We start from the raw sequence: 13,417 nt of genomic DNA on the forward strand, positions 1-13,417 counted from the left end.
GAGTTCACCGCAGTATGCTCATATGGAAAGGGGCCAAGCTGGAAAAGAGGTAAATGATGAGAAAAGTAAATTGCAACGTTTTTTAGATTGGATGCTTTAAAGGAACATTAAACCCAAAAAATTATTTCATTATTTAGATAGAGAATACAATTTTTAAAAAGTTTCCAATTTACTTCTATTATCAAAGAATTTTCATTCTCATGTTATTCTTTGTTAAAGAGATACCTAGGTAGGTAACGTGCACATGCCTGAAGAACTACAGGACAGGAAATAGTGCTGCCATCTAGTGCTCCTGCTAATGTATAACATTGTTGTAAACTGCTACTATATAGTGCTGCAGACACGTGCACACTCTTGAGCTTACATTTCTGCTTTTTCAAATAAGGATAACAAGAAAATGAAGAAAATATAATAATAGAAGTAAAATTAGAAAGTTGCTTAAAAACATAATTTATGCTTACCTGATAAATTTATTTCTCTTGTAGTGTATTCAGTCCACGGGTCATCCATTACTTATGGGATATATTCCCTTCCCAACAGGAAGTTGCAAGAGGATCACCCAAGCAGAGCTGCTATATAGCTCCTCCCCTCACATGTCATATCCAGTCATTCGACCGAAACAAGACAAGAAAGGAGAAACCATAGGGTGCAGTGGTGACTGGAGTTTTAATTAAAATTTAGATCTGCCTTAAAAAGACAGGGCAGGCCGTGGACTGAATACACTACAAGAGAAATAAATTTATCAGGTAAGCATAAATTATGTTTTCTCTTGTTAAGTGTATTCAGTCCACGGGTCATCCATTACTTATGGGATACCAATACCAAAGCCAAAGTACACGGATGATGGGAGGGACAAGGCAGGAACTTAAACGGAAGGAACTACTGCCTGTAGAACCTTTCTCCCAAAAACAGCCCCCGAAGAAGCAAAAGTGTCAAATTTGTAAAATTTTGAAAAAGTGTGAAGCGAAGACCAAGTTGCAGCCTTGCAAATCTGTTCAACAGAGGCCTCATTCTTAAAGGCCCAGGTGGAAGCCACAGCTCTAGTGGAATGAGCTGTAATTCTTTCAGGGGGCTGCTGACCAGCAGTCTCATAGGCTAAACGTATTATGCTACGAAGCCAGAAGGATAGAGAGGTTACTGAAGCTTTTTGACCTCTCCTCTGACCAGAGTACACGACAAACAGGGAAGAAGTTTGACGAAAATCTTTAGTTGCCTGTAAATAGAACTTCAGGGCACGGACAACGTCCAGATTATGTAAAAGTCGTTCCTTCTTTGAAGAAGGATTAGGACATAAAGATGGAACAACAATCTCCTGATTGATATTCCTGTTAGAAACTACCTTAGGTAAAAACCCAGGTTTAGTACGCAGAACTACCTTGTCTGAATGGAAAATCAGATAAGGAGAATCACAATGTAAGGCCGATAACTCAGAGACTCTTCGAGCCGAGGAAATAGCCATCAAAAACAGAACTTTCCAAGATAAAAGCTTAATATCAATGGAATGAAGGGGTTCAAACGGAACCCCTTGAAGAACTTTAAGAACCAAGTTTAAGCTCCACGGAGGAGCAACAGTCTTAAACACAGGCTTAATCCTAGCCAAAGCCTGACAAAAAACCTGGACGTCTGGAACTTCTGCCAGACGTTTGTGTAAGAGAATAGACAGAGCAGAAATCTGTCCCTTTAACGAACTAGCAGATAAGCCCTTTTCTAAACCCTCTTGTAGAAAGGACAATATCCTAGGAATCCTAACCTTACTCCATGAGTAACCCTTGGATTCGCACCAATATAAATATTTACGCCATATCTTATGGTAAATTTTTCTGGTAACAGGCTTCCGTGCCTGTATTAAGGTATCAATAACTGACTCCGAGAAGCCACGCTTTGATAGGATCAAGCGTTCAATCTCCATGCAGTCAGCCTCAGAGAAATTAGATTTGGATGTTTGAAAGGACCTTGTATTAGAAGGTCCTGCCTCAGAGGTAGAGACCATGGTGGACAGGACGATATGTCCACTAGGTCTGCATACCAGGTCCTGCGTGGCCACGCAGGCGCTATTAGAATCACCGATGCTCTCTCCTGTTTGATCTTGGCAATCAGTCGAGGTAGCATCGGAAATGGTGGAAACACATAAGCCATGTTGAAGACCCAAGGGGCTGTCAGAGCATCCATCAGCGCCGCTCCCGGGTCCCTGGACCTGCATCCGTAACAAGGAAGCTTGGCGTTCTGGTGAGACGTCATGAGATCCAGATCTGGTTTGCCCCAACGATGAATCAGTTGAGCGAAGACCTCCGGATGAAGTTCCCACTCCCCCGGATGAAAAGTCTGGCGACTTAGAAAATCCGCCTCCCAGTTCTCCACGCCTGGGATGTAGATCGCTGACAGGTGGCAAGAGTGAAACTCTGCCCAGCGAATTATCTTTGAGACTTCCAACATCGCTAGGGAACTCCTGGTTCCCCCTTGATGGTTGATGTAAGCCACAGTCGTGATGTTGTCCGACTGAAATCTGATGAACCTCAGTGTTGCTAACTGAGGCCAAGCTAGAAGAGCATTGAATATTGCTCTCAACTTCAGAATATTTATTGGGAGGAGTTTCTCCTCCTGAGTCCATAATCCCTGAGCCTTCAGGGAGTTCCAGACTGCGCCCCAACCTAGAAGGCTGGCATCTGTTGTTACAATTGTCCAATCTGGCCTGCGAAAGGTCGTCCCCTTGGACAGGTGGACCCGAGAAAGCCACCAGAGAAGAGAATCTCTGGTCTCTTGATCCAGATTTAGTAGAGGGGACAAATCTGAGTAATCCCCATTCCACTGACTTAGCATGCATAATTGCAGGGGTCTGAGATGCAGGCGCGCAAATGGTACTATGTCAATTGCCGCTACCGTTAAGCCGATTACTTCCATGCACTGAGCTACTGACGGGCGTGGAATGGAAAGAAAGGACACGGCAAGCATTTAAGAGTTTTAAAGCATTTAAGAGTTTTGATAACCTGGCCTCCGTCAGGTAAATTTTCATTTCTACAGAATCTATCAGAGTCCCTAGGAAGGAGACTCTTGTGAGTGGTGATAGAGAACTCTTTTCCACGTTCACCTTCCACCCATGCGACCTCAGAAATGCCAGAACTATCTCTGTATGAGACTTGGCAATTTGAAAACTTGACGCTTGTATCAGAATGTCGTCTAGGTACGGCGCCACCGCTATGCCTCGCGGCCTTAGCACCGCTAGGAGTGAGCCCAGAACCTTTGTAAAAATTCTCGGGGCCGTAGCTAACCCGAAGGGAAGAGCTACAAACTGGTAATGCCTGTTTAGAAAGGCAAATCTTAGGTACCGAAAATGATCTTTGTGAATCGGTATATGAAGGTAGGCATCCTTTAAATCTACTGTGGTCATGTATTGACCCTCTTGGATCATGGGTAGGATGGTTCGAATAGTTTCCATTTTGAATGATGGAACTCTTAGGAATTTGTTTAAGATTTTTAGGTCCAAGATTGGTCTGAAGGTTCCCTCTTTCTTGGGAACCACAAACAGATTTGAGTAAAACCCTTGCCCTTGTTCCGTCCGCGGAACTGGGTGGATCACCCCCATTTCTAAGAGGTCTTGCACACAGCGTAGAAATGCCTCTTTCTTTATTTGGTTTGCTGATAACCTTGAAAGATGAAATCTCCCTTGTGGAGGAGAAGCTTTGAAGTCCAGAAGATATCCCTGAGATATGATCTCCAACGCCCAGGGATCCTGGACATCTCTTGCCCAAGCCTGGGCGAAGAGAGATAGTCTGCCCCCCACTAGATCCGTTTCCGGATCGGTGGCCCTCACTTCATGCTGTCTTAGGGGCAGAAGTAGGCTTTCTGGCCTGCTTGCCCTTGTTCCAGGGCTGGTTAGCTTTCCAGCCCTGTCTGTAACGAGCAACAGGTCCTTCCTGTTTTGGAGCGGAGGAAGTTGATGCTGCTCCTGCCTTGAAGTTACGAAAGGTACGAAAATTAGACTGTTTGGCCTTTGATTTGGCCCTGTCCCGAGGAAGAGTATGACCCTTACCTTCAGTAATGTCAGCAATAATTTATTTCAAGCCGGGCCCGAATAAGGTCTGCCCTTTGAAAGGAATATTAAGCAATTTAGATTTAGAAGTCACGTCAGCTGACCAAGATTTAAGCCATAGCGCTCTGCGCGCCTGGATGGCGAATCCGGAGTTCTTAGCCGTTAGTTTGGTTAAATGTACAACGGCATCAGAAACAAATGCATTAGCTAGCTTAAGTGCTTTAAGCTTGGCCATAATCTCATCCAATGGAGTTGTGCGAATGGCCTCTTCCAGAGACTCAAACCAGAATGCCGCAGCAGCAGTGACAGGTGCAATGCATGCAAGGGGCTGTAAGATAAAACTTTGTTGAACAAACATTTTCTTAAGGTAACCTTCTAATTTTTTATCCATTGGATCCGAAAAAGCACAACTATCCTCCACCGGGATAGTGGTACGTTTAGCTAAAGTAGAAACTGCTCCCTCCACCTTAGGGACCGTCTGCCATAAGTCTCGTGTGGTGGCGTCTATTGGAAACATTTTTCTAAATATCGGAGGAGGGGAAAAGGGCACACCGGGTCTATCCCACTCCTTGCTAATAATTTCTGTAAGCCTTTTAGGTATAGGAAAAACGTCAGTACACACCGGTACCGCAAAGTATCTATCCAACCTACATATTTTCTCTGGAATTGCAACCGTGTTACAATCATTCAGAGCCGCTAATACCTCCCCTAGCAATACACGGAGGTTCTCAAGCTTAAATTTAAAATTAGAAATCTCTGAATCCGGTCTCCCTGGATCAGATCCGTCACCCACAGAATGAAGCTCTCCGTCCTCATGTTCTGCAAATTGTGACGCAGTATCGGACATGGCTCTCACATCATCAGCGCGCTCTGTCCTTAACCCAGAGCTATCGCGCTTGCCTCTTAATCCAGGCAATTTAGATAATACCTCTGTCATAACAGCAGCCATGTCTTGCAAAGTGATTTGTATGGGCCTCTCTGATGTACTTGGCGCCACAATATCACGCGCCTCCTGAGCGGGAGGCGAAGGTACTGACAGGTGAGGAGAGTTAGTCGGCATAACTTCCCCCTCGTTGTCTGGTGATAATTTCTTTACAGATAAAATTTGACTTTTATTCAAAGTGACATCAATACAATTAGTACACATATTTCTGTGGGGCTCCACATTGGCCTTCAAACATAGTGAACAAACAGATTCATCTGTGTCAGACATGTTTAAACAGACTAGCAATGAGACTAGCAAGCTTGGAAAATCCTTTCAAATAAGTTTACAAGCAATATAAAAAACGCTACTGCGCCTTTAAGAAGCACAAAAAATCGTCACAGTTGAAATAACAATGAACCAAATCAGTTATAGCAACCAAATTTTCACAGTAAATGTATTAAGTTAGCAAAGCATTGCACCCACTAGCAGATGGATGATTAACCCCTTAATACCCAAAAACGGATAATCAATTTAACAATTAACTTTTTTATCACACACGGTCACAGGTCTGCTGTGACTGATTACCTCCCTCAAAATGAATTTTGAAGACCCCTGAGCTCTCTAGAGACGTCCTGGATCAAGGAGGAAGAAGCAGGAAGACTGTAACTGAATTTTTACTGCGCAAAAAAGCGCTAAAATAGTTCCCTCCCACTCATATTACAGCAGTGGGAACCTCAGTTAATCGTTTCTATATAGAAATAAACGACAGCCATGTGGAAAATCATGCCCCAAAAGATTTATCACCAAAGTACCTCACAAAAAACATAATTTATGCTTACCTGATAAATTCCTTTCTTCTGTTGTGTGATCAGTCCACGGGTCATCATTACTTCTGGGATATAACTCCTCCCCAACAGGAAATGCAAGAGGATTCACCCAGCAGAGCTGCATATAGCTCCTCCCCTCTACGTCAGTCCCAGTCATTCGACCAAGAATCAACGAGAAAGGAGTAACCAAGGGTGAAGTGGTGACTGGAGTATAATTTAAAAGATATTTACCTGCCTTAAAACAGGGCGGGCCGTGGACTGATCACACAACAGAAGAAAGGAATTTATCAGGTAAGCATAAATTATGTTTTCTTCTGTTATGTGTGATCAGTCCACGGGTCATCATTACTTCTGGGATACCAATACCAAAGCAAAAGTACACGGATGACGGGAGGGATAGGCAGGCTCATTATATAGAAGGAACCACTGCCTGAAGAACCTTTCTCCCAAAAATAGCCTCCGAAGAAGCAAAAGTGTCAAATTTGTAAAATTTGGAAAAAGTATGAAGCGAAGACCAAGTTGCAGCCTTGCAAATCTGTTCAACAGAGGCCTCATTCTTAAAGGCCCAAGTGGAAGCCACAGCTCTAGTGGAGTGAGCTGTAATTCTTTCAGGAGGCTGCTGACCAGCAGTCTCATAGGCTAAACGTATTATGCTACGAAGCCAAAAAGAGAGAGAGGTAGCAGAAGCTTTTTGACCTCTCCTCTGTCCAGAATAAACGACAAACAGGGAAGAAGTTTGGCGAAAATCTTTAGTTGCCTGCAAGTAGAACTTGAGGGCACGAACTACATCCAGATTGTGTAGAAGACGTTCCTTCTTTGAAGAAGGATTTGGACACAAGGATGGAACAACAATCTCTTGATTGATATTCCTGTTAGTGACCACCTTAGGTAAGAACCCAGGTTTAGTACGCAGAACTACCTTGTCTGAGTGAAAAATCAGATAAGGAGAATCACAATGTAAGGCTGATAACTCAGAGACTCTTCGAGCCGAGGAAATAGCCATTAAAACAGAACTTTCCAAGATAACAATTTTATATCAATGGAATGAAGGGGTTCAAATGGAACACCCTGTAAAACGTTAAGAACTAAGTTTAAACTCCATGGCGGAGCAACAGCTTTAAACACAGGCTTGATCCTAGCTAAAGCCTGACAAAAAGCCTGGACGTCTGGATTTTCTGACAGACGCCTGTGTAACAAGATGGACAGAGCTGAAATCTGTCCCTTTAATGAACTAGCTGATAAACCCTTTTCTAACCCTTCTTGTAGAAAAGACAATATCCTAGAGATCCTAACCTTACTCCAGGAGTAATGTTTGGATTCGCACCAGTATAGGTATTTACGCCATATTTTATGGTAAATCTTTCTGGTAACAGGCTTCCTAGCCTGTATCAGGGTATCAATAACCGACTCAGAAAAACCACGTTTTGATAAAATCAAACGTTCAATTTCCAAGCAGTCAGCTTCAGAGAAGTTAGATTTTGATGTTTGAATGGACCCTGTATCAGAAGGTCCTGTCTTAGAGGTAGAGACCAAGGCGGACAGGATGACATGTCCACTAGATCTGCATACCAAGTCCTGCGTGGCCATGCAGGCGCTATTAGAATCACTGATGCTCTCTCCTGCTTGATTTTGGCAATCAATCGAGGAAGCAGCGGAAAGGGTGGAAACACATAAGCCATCCCGAAGTTCCAAGGTGCTGTCAAAGCATCTATCAGAACCGCTCCCGGATCCCTGGATCTGGACCCGTAGCGAGGAAGTTTGGCGTTCTGGCGAGACGCCATGAGATCTATCTCTGGTTTGCCCCAACGTCGAAGTATTTGGGCAAAGACCTCCGGATGAAGTTCCCACTCCCCCGGATGAAAAGTCTGGCGACTCAAGAAATCCGCCTCCCAGTTCTCCACTCCCGGGATGTGGATTGCTGACAGGTGGCAAGAGTGAGACTCTGCCCAGCGAATTATCTTTGATACTTCCACCATTGCTAGGGAGCTTCTTGTCCCTCCCTGATGGTTGATGTAAGCTACAGTCGTGATGTTGTCCGACTGAAACCTGATGAACCCCCGAGTTGTTAATTGGGGCCAAGCTAGAAGGGCATTGAGAACTGCCCTCAATTCCAGAATGTTTATTGGAAGGAGACTCTCCTCCTGATTCCATAGTCCCTGAGCCTTCAGAGAATTCCAGACAGCGCCCCAACCTAGTAGGCTGGCGTCTGTTGTTACAATTGTCCAGTCTGGCCTGCTGAATGGCATCCCCCTGGACAGGTGTGGCCGATGAAGCCACCATAGAAGAGAATTTCTGGTCTCTTGATTCAGATTCAGAGTAGGGGACAAATCTGAGTAATCCCCATTCCACTGACTTAGCATGCATAATTGCAGAGGTCTGAGGTGTAGGCGTGCAAAAGGTACTATGTCCATTGCCGCTACCATTAAGCCGATCACCTCCATGCATTGAGCTACTGACGGGTGTTGAATGGAATGAAGGACACGGCATGCATTTTGAAGCTTTGTTAACCTGTCCTCTGTCAGGTAAATCTTCATTTCTACAGAATCTATAAGAGTCCCCAAGAATGGAACTCTTGTGAGAGGAAAAAGAGAACTCTTCTTTTCGTTCACTTTCCATCCATGCGACCTTAGAAATGCCAGAACTAACTCTGTATGAGACTTGGCAGTTTGAAAGCTTGAAGCTTGTATTAGAATGTCGTCTAGGTATGGAGCTACCGAAATCCCTCGCGGTCTTAGTACCGCCAGAAGGGCACCCAGAACCTTTGTGAAGATTCTTGGAGCCGTAGCCAATCCGAATGGAAGAGCTACAAACTGGTAGTGCCTGTCTAAGAAGGCAAACCTTAGATACCGGTGATGATCTTTGTGGATCGGTATGTGAAGGTAAGCATCCTTTAAATCCACTGTGGTCATGTACTGACCCTCTTGGATCATGGGTAAGATTGTCCGAATAGTTTCCATTTTGAACGATGGAACTCTTAGGAATTTGTTTAGAATCTTTAAATCTAAGATTGGCCTGAAAGTTCCCTCTTTTTTGGGAACCACAAACAGGTTTGAGTAGAACCCTTGTCCTTGTTCCGACCGCGGAACCGGATGGATCACTCCCATTATTAACAGATCTTGTACGCAGCGTAGAAACGCTTCTTTCTTTATCTGGTTTGTTGACAACCTTGACAGATGAAATCTCCCTCTTGGGGGAGATAATTTGAAGTCTAGAAGGTATCCCTGAGATATGATCTCTAGTGCCCAGGGATCCTGAACATCTCTTGCCCAGGCCTGGGCGAAGAGAGAGAGTCTGCCCCCCACTAGATCCGGTCCCGGATCGGGGGCTCTCGGTTCATGCTGTCTTTGGGGCAGCAGCAGGTTTCCTGGCCTGCTTGCTCTTGTTCCAGGACTGGTTAGGCTTCCAGCCTTGCCTGTAACGAGCAACAGCTCCTTCCTGTTTTGGTGCAGTGGAGGTTGATGCTGCTCCTGTTTTGAAGTTCCGAAAGGGACGAAAATTAGACTGTCTAGCCTTAGCTTTGGCTTTGTCTTGAGGTAGGGCGTGGCCCTTACCTCCTGTAATGTCAGCGATAATCTCTTTCAAACCGGGCCCAAATAAAGACTGCCCCTTGAAAGGTATATTAAGTAATTTGGACTTAGAAGTAACATCAGCTGACCAGGATTTTAGCCACAGCGCCCTACGTGCCTGTATGGCGAATCCTGAGTTCTTAGCCGTAAGTTTGGTTAAATGTACTACGGCCTCCGAAATGAAGGAATTAGCTAGTTTAAGGACTCTAAGCCTGTCCGTAATGTCGTCTAGCGTAGATGAACTAAGGTTCTCTTCAAGCGACTCAATCCAAAATGCTGCCGCAGCCGTAATCGGCGCGATACATGCAAGGGGTTGTAATATAAAACCTTGTTGAACAAACATTTTCTTAAGGTAACCCTCTAATTTTTTATCCATTGGATCTGAGAAAGCACAGCTATCCTCCACCGGGATAGTGGTACGCTTAGCTAAAGTAGAAACTGCTCCCTCCACCTTGGGGACCGTTTGCCATAAGTCCCGAGTGGTGGCGTCTATTGGAAACATCTTTCTAAATATTGGAGGGGGTGAGAACGGCACACCGGGTCTATCCCACTCCTTAGTAACAATTTCAGTTAGTCTCTTAGGTATAGGAAAAACGTCAGTACTCGCCGGTACCGCAAAGTATTTATCCAACCTACACAGTTTCTCTGGTATTGCAACGGTGTTACAATCGTTGAGAGCTGCTAAGACCTCCCCTAGTAATACACGGAGGTTCTCCAATTTAAATTTAAAATTTGAAATATCTGAGTCCAATCTGTTTGGATCAGAACCGTCACCCACAGAATGAAGCTCTCCGTCCTCATGCTCTGCGAGCTGTGACGCAGTATCAGACATGGCCCTAGCATTGTCAGCGCACTCTGTTCTCACCCCAGAGTGATCACGCTTGCCTCTTAGTTCTGGTAATTTAGACAAAACTTCAGTCATAACAGTAGCCATATCTTGTAATGTTATCTGTAATGGCCGCCCAGATGTACTAGGCGCCAAAATATCACGCACCTCCCGGGCGGGAGATGCAGGTACTGCCGCGTGAGGCGAGTTAGTCGGCATAACTCTCCCCTCGCTGTTTGGTGAAATTTGTTCACATTGTACAGATTGACTTTTATTTAAAGTAGCATCAATACAGTTAGTACATAAATTTCTATTGGGCTCCACCTTGGCATTGGAACAAATGACACAGATATCTTCCTCTGAGTCAGACATGTTTAACACACTAGCAAAAAACTTACAACTTGGTTATAATCTTTTTTAGCAAAAAACGTACTGTGCCTCAAAGAGGTACTAACGATTAAATGACAGTTGAAATAATGAACTGAAAAACAGTTATAGCATCAAACTTTAAAACAACAAAACTTTTAGCAAAGGTTTGTTCCCATTAGTAAAATAACAATAATTAAATTTGACATAAAAAATACAAAGCAACGTTTTTATTCACAGTCACTATAAGAATTCTCACAGCTCTGCTGAGAGAATTTACCTCCCTTCAAAGAAGTTTGAAGACCCCTGAGATCTATCAGAGATGAACCGGATCATGCAGGAAATATAAAAGTAACTGACTGGTATTTTTTGATGCGTAGCAAAGAGCGCCAAAAACGGCCCCTCCCTCTCCCACACAGCAGTGAAGAGAAACGAAACTGTCACAATTAAAGCAAAAAAACTGCCAAGTGGAAAATAATGCCCAAATATTTATTCACACAGTACCTCAGCAATGTAAACGATTCTACATTCCAGCAAAAACGTTTAACATGATAAATAGTTATTAAAAAGGATTAGTGACCTTTAACAGAGTAGTTCCGGTGAAATACCATCCCCAGAATACTGAAGTGTATACATACATGTCATTTTAACGGTATGGCAGGATTTTCTCATCAATTCCATTCAGAAAATAAAAACTGCTACATACCTCAATGCAGATTCATCTGCCCGCTGTCCCCTGATCTGAAGCCTTTACCTCCCTCAGATGGCCGAGAACAGCAATATGATCTTAACTACTCCGGTTAAAATCATAGTAAAAAACTCTGACAGATTCTTCCTCAAACTCTGCCAGAGAAGTAATAACACGCTCCGGTGCTATTTTAAAATAACAAACTTTTGATTGAAGTCATAAAAACTAAGTATAATCACCATAGTCCTCTCACACATCCTATCTAGTCGTTGGGGGCAAGAGAATGACTGGGACTGACGTAGAGGGGAGGAGCTATATGCAGCTCTGCTGGGTGAATCCTCTTGCATTTCCTGTTGGGGAGGAGTTATATCCCAGAAGTAATGATGACCCGTGGACTGATCACACATAACAGAAGAAAAACGAATAACATGCCAGTAAACGTTTTAAACATGCACTTTAAAAGTTAGGTAGTGTTAGTAATAAGCCTGCTACCAGTCGCTTCTACTGCAGTTAAGGCTCATACATTACCTCAGTATTAACAGTATTTTCTTAGTCAATTCCATTCCTTAGAAAATTACTTATTGTACATGCATTCATCAGCCTGATACCAGTCGCTACTGCATTTAAGGCTGTACTTACATTACATCGGTATCAGCAGTATTTTCTTAGTCAATTCCATTCCTTAGAAAAATAATTTACTGCACATACCTTGTTTGCAGGATTCCCCACACGCTATTCCCTTTCTGAAAGTTACCCCACTGCTCAGAATATGCGAGAACAGCCAGTGGATCTTAGTTACTTCTGCTAAGATCATAGAAAACGCAGGCAGATTCTTCTTCCAAATACTGCCTGAGAACAAACAGCACGCTCCGGTGCCATTTAAAATAACAAACTTTTGATTGAAGAAATAAACTAAGTATAAAAAACACCACAGACCTCTCACAACGTCCTATCTAGTTGAGTTGCAAGAGAATGACTGGGTATGACATGTGAGGGGAGGAGCTATATAGCAGCTCTGCTTGGGTGATCCTCTTGCAACTTCCTGTTGGGAAGGGAATATATCCAATAAGTAATGGATGACCCGTGGACTGAATACACTTAACAAGAGAAATAGTATATTCTATCTAAATCATTAAAGAAAAAAAATAGGGTTTTACGTCCCTTTAATGATATGCTAAATCAATTGAAAGTGATGATGCAGCTTAAATGTTCAAAGCAGACTAGAAAGTATCACACAAACATCTCTATCTAAAAAATAAAAAAAAATATTCATTTAAATTATGGTGGAGATAAAAGCATGAGATTGAAATACTCCATCTCATACAAGTAAAGCAACAGAATTATTGCACAGGCAATCAGCACATCTAGGTAAGTATCACTGCTTGCCTTTACCCAGAAATACCCTGCATACACTGTTACCAATGCACCAGAGGATTCTGGGTAAAATACACAACATCTCAGGCCTTTTGCTTCTGATACTATGTTAATGAGCAGAATACGCTTTGGTGGAGAATTTCCCACCTCCAACTAAACCTTGCAGATTAAAATATTAACCAATAAGTAACAGCCTTGGTCGAAAAGAATGAACAGATAGAGGATTGCCTTAAATCTTTTGAATGTCTGCAATTTTTGTACCCCTATTAACCCCTTAACGACCAGCACCACTGGTCGTTATGCCCTTAAGGACCTGCTGTCCTGGGTCTCTCTCTGCTGTGATCTCACAAAAAATAGTGAGATTGCACTATTTCTGCATGCCCCATGAGTGGGGCAGTGCAGAAATAGACGGGCAGAGTTACCAATGGAGAGAGGGCCACTCTGTGGCCCTCTCTGCATCGGGCAGCAGTGGTGCCGATCGTTGGTGGGTTTGAGGGTAAGGAGGGAGGCAGGTGGGCAGCCTATTGGTGGAGGGGGACGGAGTTGCGCGAGACTTGCACGTCGCGGTTAGAAGAAAACCCCACTGAGAGCAGCAGGGAGGGGGGAGGGAGAATTCTGGTTATAATACTGAGGAATGGGATAAGAGGGTGGGAAGTCGATCTGGGAGGGGGGTAGAGTATTGAGGGGGGCAGCTACACTACAGAAAAATTGTTTGTTTTTTCAAAAATTGGCCTAATTTACAGCAAACTGGGTACTGGCAGACATCTGCCAGTACCTAAGATGGCGGCAAATAGGTAGAGGGGGAGGGTTAGAGAGCT

At 43.7% G+C, this 13,417-nt stretch overlaps 1 protein-coding gene across 2 annotated transcripts in view; it reads right to left on the reverse strand.

Annotated features, from left to right (window-relative positions):
- Positions 1–13,417, reverse strand: part of ZBTB2 (zinc finger and BTB domain containing 2) — a 42,243-nt gene that overhangs the window by 8,771 nt on the left and 20,055 nt on the right. The gene's annotated exons all lie outside the window — the stretch shown is intronic.

Source organism: Bombina bombina, chromosome 4, assembly GCF_027579735.1.
Source record: "Bombina bombina isolate aBomBom1 chromosome 4, aBomBom1.pri, whole genome shotgun sequence".
In the NCBI taxonomy this organism is placed as follows: Eukaryota; Metazoa; Chordata; class Amphibia; order Anura; family Bombinatoridae; genus Bombina; species Bombina bombina.